We start from the raw sequence: 10,894 nt of genomic DNA, 5'->3' as shown, positions 1-10,894 counted from the left end.
AGCGATATTTCGTACTTGTCTCATTCGTCAGATTTCGTTCTCCGTTGGTGGTGAACTTTGCACAGAGAAATGTCGTGTCCAGACCTGTGTGTATAACGTATTTCAGTAATAACATCATTGCAGTTCTTGCACAGCACCCGTGTACAGGATCGTTGTTTACGACACTGTTAACTAGAACAGACTGCAGTTTTGAAGATAGCAAAGAAAAACTACAGAGACCGAAACGTTATCGACAAATTCAACAGAAGCAAGAAAGCAGAAATCAGTGTCGAAGGATACAAAAGGCTGGCGGATGCTGAGGAGGGAGACAGGGCCGTAGCTTATCCCACACGTTACTCGGTCTCTGTATTGTGTAACCAGCATAGAAAACTAAGGAGAAATTTTGAAAAGAAGTAATAATTTAGAGATAAGGAATCAAATCTTTAATGTTTGCCAATGTCATTGTAATTCCATCACAGACGCGAAGGACTTAGAAGTTCAGTTGAACGGAATTGGTAGTGTCTTGAAAAGATATTTAAAGATAAATATCAACAAAAATAAAATATGGTACTGGAATGTAGTCGAATTACAACAGGTGATGGTGAGGGAATTCGATTCGGAAGTCAGGGAGTTTTGCTATCGTGACAAAAAAATAACCGACGACGATAAAAGTAAGTGGATATAAAATTTAGACTGGCAATAGAAAGAAAAACTTTTTCAGGAAAAGAGAAAAAAGTTAACATAAAATATAAATTTAACTTTTAAGATGTCTTTTGTGCAAGCAGAGTGCCGTAGTTATGTAGCCATTGCCCAACTTAGAGAGCTGTATCACGCCGATCTGCTGCAACGACAGAAGAAACAACAGTAACCGTATATTCGTAAGACTCGTGTACCGCTGCACGGCTGTTGAGCCAAAGTGCCTTATCTTGCTGGATGATTCGATAGTTCCAGCAGTGACTATGGTAGCGGCTCTCTTACTTTGTAAGATTTCTGTTTTAAGCCACTCGAATTTTAACTGTGCTCCTTCGCCAATCTAATCGCTATCTGTAGTAGGAGAGTTGAAGAATGATTGACTCGAACAATGGATGTGAAGGTCCTGTGTTGCCAGCCAAATTACGAGTCAGAGACAGGCGGAATGAAGTATGTATCGCAGTGAAGGCACGACTTGCGGCTATTAGACGAACACGAGTATCTCCGCGTGTGTAAGGGCTCCTCGACTCTTTTTATCTTATGCCAGGTGGCTTCTCGTATCCTCCGTACGAGTGTGTAGCTACTACACAACAGCTTCTAAATATTTAAAAAAAGACCAGTTTCCATCTCTACTATGGCGTCAATAGTACAAGGTATCCGCTGCTGAAAACTAAGAAACTCAAGCTGTGAGAAAGTAATTGTGCAAACACTATGTCATATTGTTCAGAAAGCTTAGATGAATGATATATTATTCTAATTATCATTCTTGATTTCAACACATTTAAAAGCATCCGGAAACTCTGAGTCACTTTTCAGAAGTCATTACAGAGATACGTATCACTATAGAAAGAGCATTACAATAACTTAATATGCTAAAGTAAGTACCATTGATTAATTCTAACCTCACTGAAGTACGTGCTATGGTCATACATAACCTAGTAAAGTGTTGTCCTACATAACCTTTACAGTACCGCATGTGACTCCTGGACTTGTAATAGGATGCGGTATATTTATTCATAACAAATCACATAAATAAATTTCACACACAATAGTCAGAAGATATCGCTCACAAATGAGAAATAATGCAGGCTCATAAAAAATGTCCCATACAGAAATCGGGAATAAAAAAGTAGCATACTGAATAGTTACGTATGAAGAAATAAACAATATGTCTCAAGGTAAAAAATATGAGTAGCTCTCGTCAAGAATTAATTATCGTACCTGTACATATAAAAACATTTAACGGTAGATGGTTGTTGTTGCTATACTAGCGCATAGTAACAGTGATTTCTGTTTTTCTGTCACTCTAAAGATAAATAATCGCATGGAGAGCGATAATGTATTCATATGAGTGCGAAACACTCAGTTGTCACGCTGACGGTGCACGGAAAGAACATTACTTCCGTTTGTTGTTTTCGAATTTTGCTGACATCGTCATTGAGCAAGATAAACAGTTGCCCTAAAAGTTTCGTACACACATGCTTTTCAAATTTTATTCGTATTAAATTTAACTTTAAATTGTTATTAGTTTATTAAAAGAATATACGCGTGTAATTTTCAACTAAAAAAAAGTTTAATGATTTTCTGTGTAGAACTAAGTGATGAACGAGTAAAAAAGTTTTCATATGGCTTTTATTCCGAGGATTTCATTAGTTTTTAACAATTCCTATGGAGTCTTCCAGGCATCGAATCCTCCAAGAACAGCAATGATAATTCAGGACTTATTGCTTCCTTCTAAGTGCGTGTGAAACGTTTTATAGTCTAGCGTTTTTTAGCAACTACATTTTTTAGTATTTCTATAAGCAAACATCCAAAAGTAACACAATGGAGAAACTTATATTCTCTATAATAGTAAACGTGGAAGAAAATGGAAAAAAAGTTCCGATAAAGTGCGTAAGTGAACAGATCGTGAAAGTAAACAATTAGGCACGTAGCTGCTGATAAACTGAATTCACCGCACGCCACAGTACGGTAAATTATAAAGACATGTGTGGGAGCGCGCCGATAAGCCTTGTGCAAGACGACCGAATGTTCCAAGGCTAATAATGCATACTGTGTGAATACGTTTTCTTGCATGAAATGTTTATTTCGCCATCACTATTATGATTTTGCATGCAAAATATTTACTGTTTTGCTATTTCAAGATTTCATTTGCACATTTTTTTACGGAATAAGTAACAGTTTTGAATTAATTGTAATATACATCAAAATAGGGAGGGAAGCATGGGTATATGAATTAAGTTTCTGACTACTCTATGTGACAGTGACTCGACTGAACGGCGAATCAAGAATAGTAGTTGGTGTGCGATCCGTCCACTGAGACCATGCCAGCTACATTCCACCATTGGTTGGGAGACACTCCGCAAGAAATTAGTCAAAGATTTCCTCAGATAGGCCGGCTGCGGTGGTGTAGCGGTTCTAGGCGCTCAGTCCGGAACCGCGCGACTGCTACGGTCGCAGGTTCGAATCCTGCCTAGGGCATGGATGTGTGCGACGTCCTTAGGTTAGTTAGGTTTCAGTAGTTCTAAGTTCTAGGGGACTGATGACCACAGCTGTTAAGTCCCATAGTGCTCAGAGCCATTTGATCCATTTCCTCAGATAAGAGTGTAATGACCTTGAAGAAATACACCTGGATAAGAGTCAAGGAAAAATTACTACTTTTATTTATGAAAGTAGAACGTCGAAAGTATACCTTCAAAGAAGATTTTTTTTAAGTTCAGAAACGCCTAGACTAGATCAATTTATTTCGCGATTTTGTGTGTTTGTGTGTGTCTTTTGAGGGGGGGGGGGGGGACGCCATTCTCAAGTGATAATCCGACATGATATGCCTCAGTACGTATTTATACTTGACATTTTCCTAGTGCCCAACCATGTTGACATATTTTATTTCGTCTGTATGAGAATGAACAAGATTCCCTGTTGTCTGTACAATAGGAAGACGCATCACTTCATATAATAATTCGTAGTCAACTCAATGTACGAGGGGCGTTCGATAAATAATGCAACACATTTTTTTTTGAAAGTAGGTTGGTTTTATTCGGGATTCCAATCGACTATATTATTCTCCTCTCTTTAGGTTGAAATACACTATTTTTCAACATAATCTGCGTTTAGCGCGACGGCTGGGAAGTCCTGTATGGCCCCATGGCTCCACTCTGATGGTCGACGTCGCAGCCAACGTCATGTGCATCAGTAACGTCATAATCCACGTACTGCTTCCCGCGGATTGCATCTTTCATTGGACCAAACAGATGGAAGTTGGAATATACGAGATGCGGACACACACCTTTGAGTACCCCAAAAGTGGACGAATGTGTCAACACTACCAGCAAGACGCCCAGTTGAGAAGCTAGGTGTTTGATTGTGATCCGTCCATCACCTTAAATGAAACACGTGCCGGCATCGCAAGAGTCACAGATGTGTGCGGAAGATCGGACAGGTTTGCAAGAGCTTGATGCAATGATGACAGACCCTGCGTCCAACGACTCACCGTGCTTTTGTTCACTGCCAGGTCTCCGTATACATTTTGCAAGCGCCTAAGAATATCTGCGATGCTCTGGTTTTCCGCCAAAAGAAACTCAGTGACAGCTGTCTGCTTGGAACGCATCTCCACTGCAGAAGCCATTTAGAAGGCACCTATCGGAAGTTCATGAAACTATACGGGCTGAAGCAGGAATATTCCACGATGTACCACAACAGATTCCGCATTTTTTTCAGCCGCAACTGACTGATTAAAAGAATGTGTTACATTACTTACTGAGCGACCCTCGTAAATACCGGACCCTTTCTAGCATCATATTCGTCTTGCGACAACTGCAGCTTGGCAAGGAATCTGTTTTTATCTTACTGGACACTGGAACGATGTCGCCGTAATAGTAATGAATGAATACTGTCGCGCTTTATGTCGCATTATCACTTGAGAATAATACTGCGATTGAGATGTAAATCAATCCAATAACAGTCTTAAGTGACATATGCTGCTTCTAAAATACTGTAGGACTGTGGACCCACGTTTGTAATAAATGCGTAAGTTCTTGTTACTGTGAAGTCGTGAGTGTACAATGTTCCACATTTTAGGTACTGTTTTCGTTGTTGTTGTTGTTGTTGTTGGTGGTGGTGGTGGTGGTGGTGGTCTTCAGTTCGAAAACTGATTTGATGCAACTTTCCACGCTACTTTATCCCGTGCAAGGTCCTTCATATCTGCCTCTACAGTTTCACCCCCTCCTAATCCCTCCATTGCCAAATTGAAGATTCCTTTATGCATCAGGATGCGTTACGTTAACCGACCATATATTTTAGTCAAGCTGTGCTATAAAATTCTTTTTTTTTTTTTCTTTTTTTTCCCCTCAGTTCGTACCATCGTTCCAGTGCCTTATTAGTTACTAGTTCTACACATCGAACTTCAGCATTTTTCTATAGCACCTCTTTTCAAAAAACTTTCGTTCTCTTCTTGTCTAAACTGCTTATCGTCCACGTTCACTTCCGTACAAGACTACACTCCAAATACCTCCAGCAAAGGCTTCCTAACCCGTAAATTTAGTTGTTAACTAATTCTTCTTTTTCAGAAATTCTTTTCGTGTTACAGCCAGTCTGCATTTTTTATTCCCTCTACTTCGGCCATCATCAGCTGTTTTGCTGCACATATAGCTAACTTCATCTCCTACTTGCAGTCTCTCATTTCCTAATCTAATACCCTCACAATCGGCTATTGTAATTAGACTACATTCCATAACCCTTCTTTTATTTTTGTTGATGTTCTTCGTGTAAGCTTTTTTCAAGACACTGCCCATTCCATTCAGCTGCTCTGAAATGTTCTTTACTGTCTCTAACAGAATTGCAATGTCATTGGGAAATTTCAGAGTTTTTATTTCTTCTCTCTGAGTTTCAGTTTCTTTTGCGAATGTCTCTTTGGTGTTCTTTACAGCTTGCTAAATGTACAGATTGAATAACATCGGTGATGGATTACAACAGTGTCTCACTCCCTTTTCAACCACTGCTTCCGTTCATGTCTTTAGACCCTTACAACTGCAGTCTTGTTTCTGTGCAAACTGTAAACGGCCTCTCGCTCCCTGTATTTTATCTTTGCTACTTTCAGAATTTCAAACAGTGTATTCCACTCAGCATTGTCAAAAGCATCTCTCTAAATCTTCAAATACTATAAAAGTAGATTTGCCTTTCTTCAATGTATCTTCGAAGGTAAGTCGTCGTGTCACTATCGCCTCACGAATTCCTGCGTTTCTTCGGAACCAAAAGAGACCTTCCCGAGGTGAGCCTCCACCAGTTTTTTTTTTTATTCTGCTGCAAATAATTCGCATCAGTATTTTGCAACCGTGACTTTTTAAACTGATAGTTCGGTAATTATTCACAACTGTCTTCTTTCTAATTGGAATTGTTACGTTCTTCTTGAAGTGTAAGAGGATTTCCCTTGTCTCATAATTTGCACCCCAGGTGGGATAATTTTGTCACGGCTGGTTGTTCCAAGATCGCAATAATTCTGAGGGAATTTCGCCTACTCCAGAGGCCTTGTAGTAAGATTATCACTGGCGAAATTAGCATGGCTACGTTCCTAAGACAGTGCCCGTGATATCTCTCTCTCTCTCTCTCTCTCTCTCTCTCCTCCTCCTCCTCCTCCTCCTCCCCCCCCCCCCCCCCCCTTCCACTGTCGCGCGCGAGTGCCCTTGCTGACAGAATTGCTTTTTGCGCTGCGAACGTCATTTTTCCCCGAAGGGAATTTATGACGTCCAAAGTAAACAACATTTGTGCGACGATGTCCAGAGCAGGACGTAAGCTATACGGCGATGTAATCTCGTTCGGTGCGGCATTCAACGGAGCCCGTGAGATTTCCGGGGCGCCAATGAAGTCATCTTGGTGAATCGTAGACGAACTGCAGGCGCCGTCGTCGTCGCCGCTGCTGACGCAAGCCACGTACGCTCACATACACTCCTCGCTGTTCGAGAAACTAGGGGCGCATATTTCGCTGAGTAGTGTTGATCCCATTTATGACTTAATGAGAACTAGGATTAAAAACAGCCAATTTATTTACTGTTGTTAATGTTGTCCTCAGTCCGAAGACTGGGTTCATGAGCTCTCCTTACCAGTCTGCCTCCTGCAAATCAAACATTTCCGCCACGAGTAATTGACCGTCAGAGGAGGAGAGGTAGTGGCGTGAAGTTCCTGATCACTGGACATTGCGCCCAGCGACCCGGATTACGTTTAAGACCTCCAAGGTGTCTCATGGAGGAAGGACATTTGACACAGTTGATGGTCATGTTGCTATTCTAGAGGAGTAGGCTGCTTGTCGGCATCGGGTTTAACATCCTTCCTTCTCTCATCACGCAGCACAAACATGACACCGTACCCTTTAGTTGATACAATTACGACAGAACCCTCACAAACCGCGTGGAAAGGAGCCATCATGTGCAGGGGAAGAAAATTCCTTCTGACCAGGCAGCTGAAGTGGCCTAGCAACCAACATTGGCTTCCAGAATGAAATTTTCACTCTGCAGCGGAGTGTGCGCTGATATGAAACTTCGTGGCAGATTAATACTGTTTGCCGGATCGAGACTCGAACTCGGATCCTTTACCTTTCGCGGGCAAGTGCTCTACCATCTGAGCTACCCAAGCGCGACTCACAAACGACCTGTCCTCACAGCTTCAGTTCCACCGGTACCGCGTCTCCTACCTTTGGAAGCTGTGAGGACGGGTCGTGAGTCGTGCCTAAGTAGCTCAGATGGTAGAACACTTGCCCGCGAAAATAAAAGGTCCAGAACACTGCCTTGTGTATCAGTTTGAACTTACTTAGTGACTTCAAGAATAGTATTCCACTGTAATTTTTTAAAGCCCTACACTTCTCTGCATTTCCAAAATTAACTAATCTTGTACACACCAACATGTGAGCGGAGGAGGAGTCATATTTTACTCAAGATGCGTTGTGGAGTTCTTTTTCTCCTCGATTCGCTCTCATGCTTCTCCTTTACTTATCTAGTCTAGCCACCTGATCTTCAGCGTTCATCTGAAACTCTTGTTACACAAGAATTCAAAAGCTTCTGTTGGCTTGTTGTCTATACCGTTTAACGTCCAGGTTGCAGTTCCATATAACGCTACACTCCGTCCAAATACGCACTTTCAGAAAATACAACCGACACTGAAATTTGTATTTGATTGGGGACCAGCCCTGCACTTATGTGAGAAAATCCCCGAGCTACATTCGGTGTGGCCGGTGTAGCAACCCAAGGGTCGCTAACCCGTCCCGACTTAGCTCCTTGGCCCTTTTTTCTAGCGCCCCCGCTTAGATTTATACGAGTATTTCACAGCTGTTCTGAAAGAAAAACACGCAGCAGAGTCTACAGCGTGAAATTTTAGTGTCACATCAATCCCCATTTGCGTGTTGTCTGGAATAAACCGTTGTTTGCGTCTTATTAAGAAAAAGGCAAAAAGTCTTCGACTCCCTTTAGTATAAGAGGAAATTTCTCGTTCAGCGCACCATTAGACTATAGCTACGGAACCTGTGTTTCAGGTAAGTAAAGTTTAGCCATCGAGTCGTCCGTGACATTTATTAACGACCCAGGCCGAACTAATTTCGCGAAACCACCAGATATCGTAAATCACCATGGATGCCCGGCGAATGGAATCCACGTGCCCACAGAAACTTCCCTCTGCAACACCCACCGTGCCCACATTCGATTACTTATTAAAACACCTTTTTGTCGCTGTTGTGTAAGCGCAATAGTCGTTTAGTTTATGCACAACAGGCGAGCTAGTTCTGAATTGCCACAGGCATTTGTTCAACTTGTACATGGAAACGGAGTCTTTCCTTAAGCCGTCGGCACGTGGAGCGTGCCTAGTGCAACTTGCTGCTGAACACTCAGGAACGACTGTACATCGGTACCTGTGTCTCAACGATCGCAGCGCGCTCCGGTCACAGTTGTCGGCTGTATCTGGCTCGCAAATCACGCACTTTGTTTACTATATGCACGTGCGTAAAATTCCTACATCAGCTCTGTTACAACGTACTTTTCTTCGCTTGTCCATATGCTGTTCGTGTTGTTTTGTCTGTAATACACATAAACAAAAACTTCAATATCCGTGAACATGTTATAAGTGAAAAAGGGAAGTTCCATATACAATCAGTTTGGACAGCAGCTTACGAAAATTTCATTACAAGTAGTACAATACAAATTTATAGCAGTCATCTATATGAGACGAAAAGTATTTCATCATTCTCACTTTGTTGTGAAACTCTTAGGTCATTCTTATTTGATCGTTGTTTCTATGCTGTTGCAGAATCTTTGCGGAAAAAAAGTTCACGTAGTGCAAATTCTCTCGGATATGAGGCCAATCATCTTCTGAAGCCTTTATTCGCAGATACTTTATTAAATGACATGTACCAAGAAAAATGTGCTACCGAGCGAGGTGGCGCAATGGCTAGCACACTGGACTCGCATTCGGGAGGACGACGGTTCAATCCCGCGTCCGGCCATCCTGATTTAGGTTTTCCGTGGTTTCCCTAAATCGCTCCAGGCAAATACCGGGATGGTTCCTTTGAAAGGGCACGGCCGACTTCCTTCCCTAATCCGATGAGACCGATGACCTCGCTGTCTGGTCTCCTTCCCCAAACAACCAACCAACCAAGAAAAATGTGCTTTTGATGGATCTTCACTGTGCCTTTGCCCTGAAATGACATACCTTCATAATTACCAGTCTGCTTATTGTCGTTACTAATAGAACATTTAACCTTTGTATCTGTGTGCAACACGATGTTTCGTATGTATCTTCTAATGATTTCTAATATTTTTATATGTCCGATTATCTTGGTTTTGTAACTCATTTTTATTTTTATATAGCTGCATATTTTTATCTTTTTTTTTTATAGATATCTGACGATGGGAGTGTCCGAAACGCATAATATTAGAACAAGAATGTGATCTTACTTCCATTCAATTACTTTTTCCTCAGCGACCTGTTCAGCATTTTGCAGACTCCGCATATTTTTCAACATGGTAACAAACCTCCTTCATGTCTTCATGTCGCAGTTATGTTAGGAACTCTACAAATTCCTGGGTTTTTTGGAGAGATCATTTACTACACCATTTTTTTTTCTTTTGACGAATCTGACGTCTTTTGGGCTACTAGCAGTGGCGAGAACTATTATTGGATTATTGTCTTACCATTTTGTGGCAGACATACAGCCTTTTGTGCGTAAGACGAACTTCCCATGTTCCTGGCCCTCCCTACTCAAAATATTGGGTAACCCCATCGTATTTGGCCTGACTCCGCACAAAACTAGATTCGTACAAATACTTGTACGTCAATAACCGGCAAGAAGGGAAGAAGTAGTCTAAAGCGACAAACCGTTGAGGCTTCATGTATGTCTTGCATCTCTGTACACGAGAATAAAACGGAAGTATTCTTGTCCTTGCAGAACAGCCTGTACGTAACAGATGACTTAATAGAGTTGAGAGATACCTTCACTGATCTTCTCTCGCATAAAAACGACGGAAATTGCGGAAACTGCACTCGATATCCAACTGTAACAACCAGAAAAAAATACGCTCTTTAATGAGCAAGCGATGGACCTGTTGGCTTCACATAGTTCTTAAAGTCCAACATCAAAACTAATTACCAAAGAGAAGGGGTAGATGAATGCCCCCCTGTGCACTGAGACACGTGACTTATTGGTCATGAAAAGTTTACATGGAACTGCGAGAGATGTTGACCAATACCCAGTGAATGGCCCTTATTGCAGTTCTCAGACAAATGTGCAGGTGGCACAGTATAGGTTCCCAGTGTTCACATGTATAGGCTTTTAACGTAGCACTGTACTTTTTACAGTTACGGGTGATGTAGGCGTACGACGAAACACGACCTCGTGTCGTTGGGCGCTCGAATACGGCGGCACAATAAACTGCGGGGCTGGGCTTCTGCGTAGAGAGCAAGTAAATCGAGCGCGACAGAACAACACGTAAAAACTTGCTTTTCTCAGAAGTGGGAGTCCGTTGGCTTGTGTTTCAGTTGCGCTCAGCAATAAAGCGACTGTAATGACGGCGAGTCATGTTAAGAAGTCCCACAAACTCAGCAAAATTTCAACGTTCCCGTAAGTTACACAATAGTTTTCCGTGTTTCATCACTGTTCTTTCTCACGTAACTGTGAAATCTCTCGGTGGACGGAATTCCACGGCGTGGTAGCGACCTCTCACACTCTGGGAAGTGATCATATGAAAGCAAC

This window comes from Schistocerca serialis, chromosome 4, assembly GCF_023864345.2.
Source record: "Schistocerca serialis cubense isolate TAMUIC-IGC-003099 chromosome 4, iqSchSeri2.2, whole genome shotgun sequence".
NCBI lineage: Eukaryota > Metazoa > Arthropoda > Insecta > Orthoptera > Acrididae > Schistocerca > Schistocerca serialis.
This window is presented reverse-complemented; position numbering follows the sequence as displayed.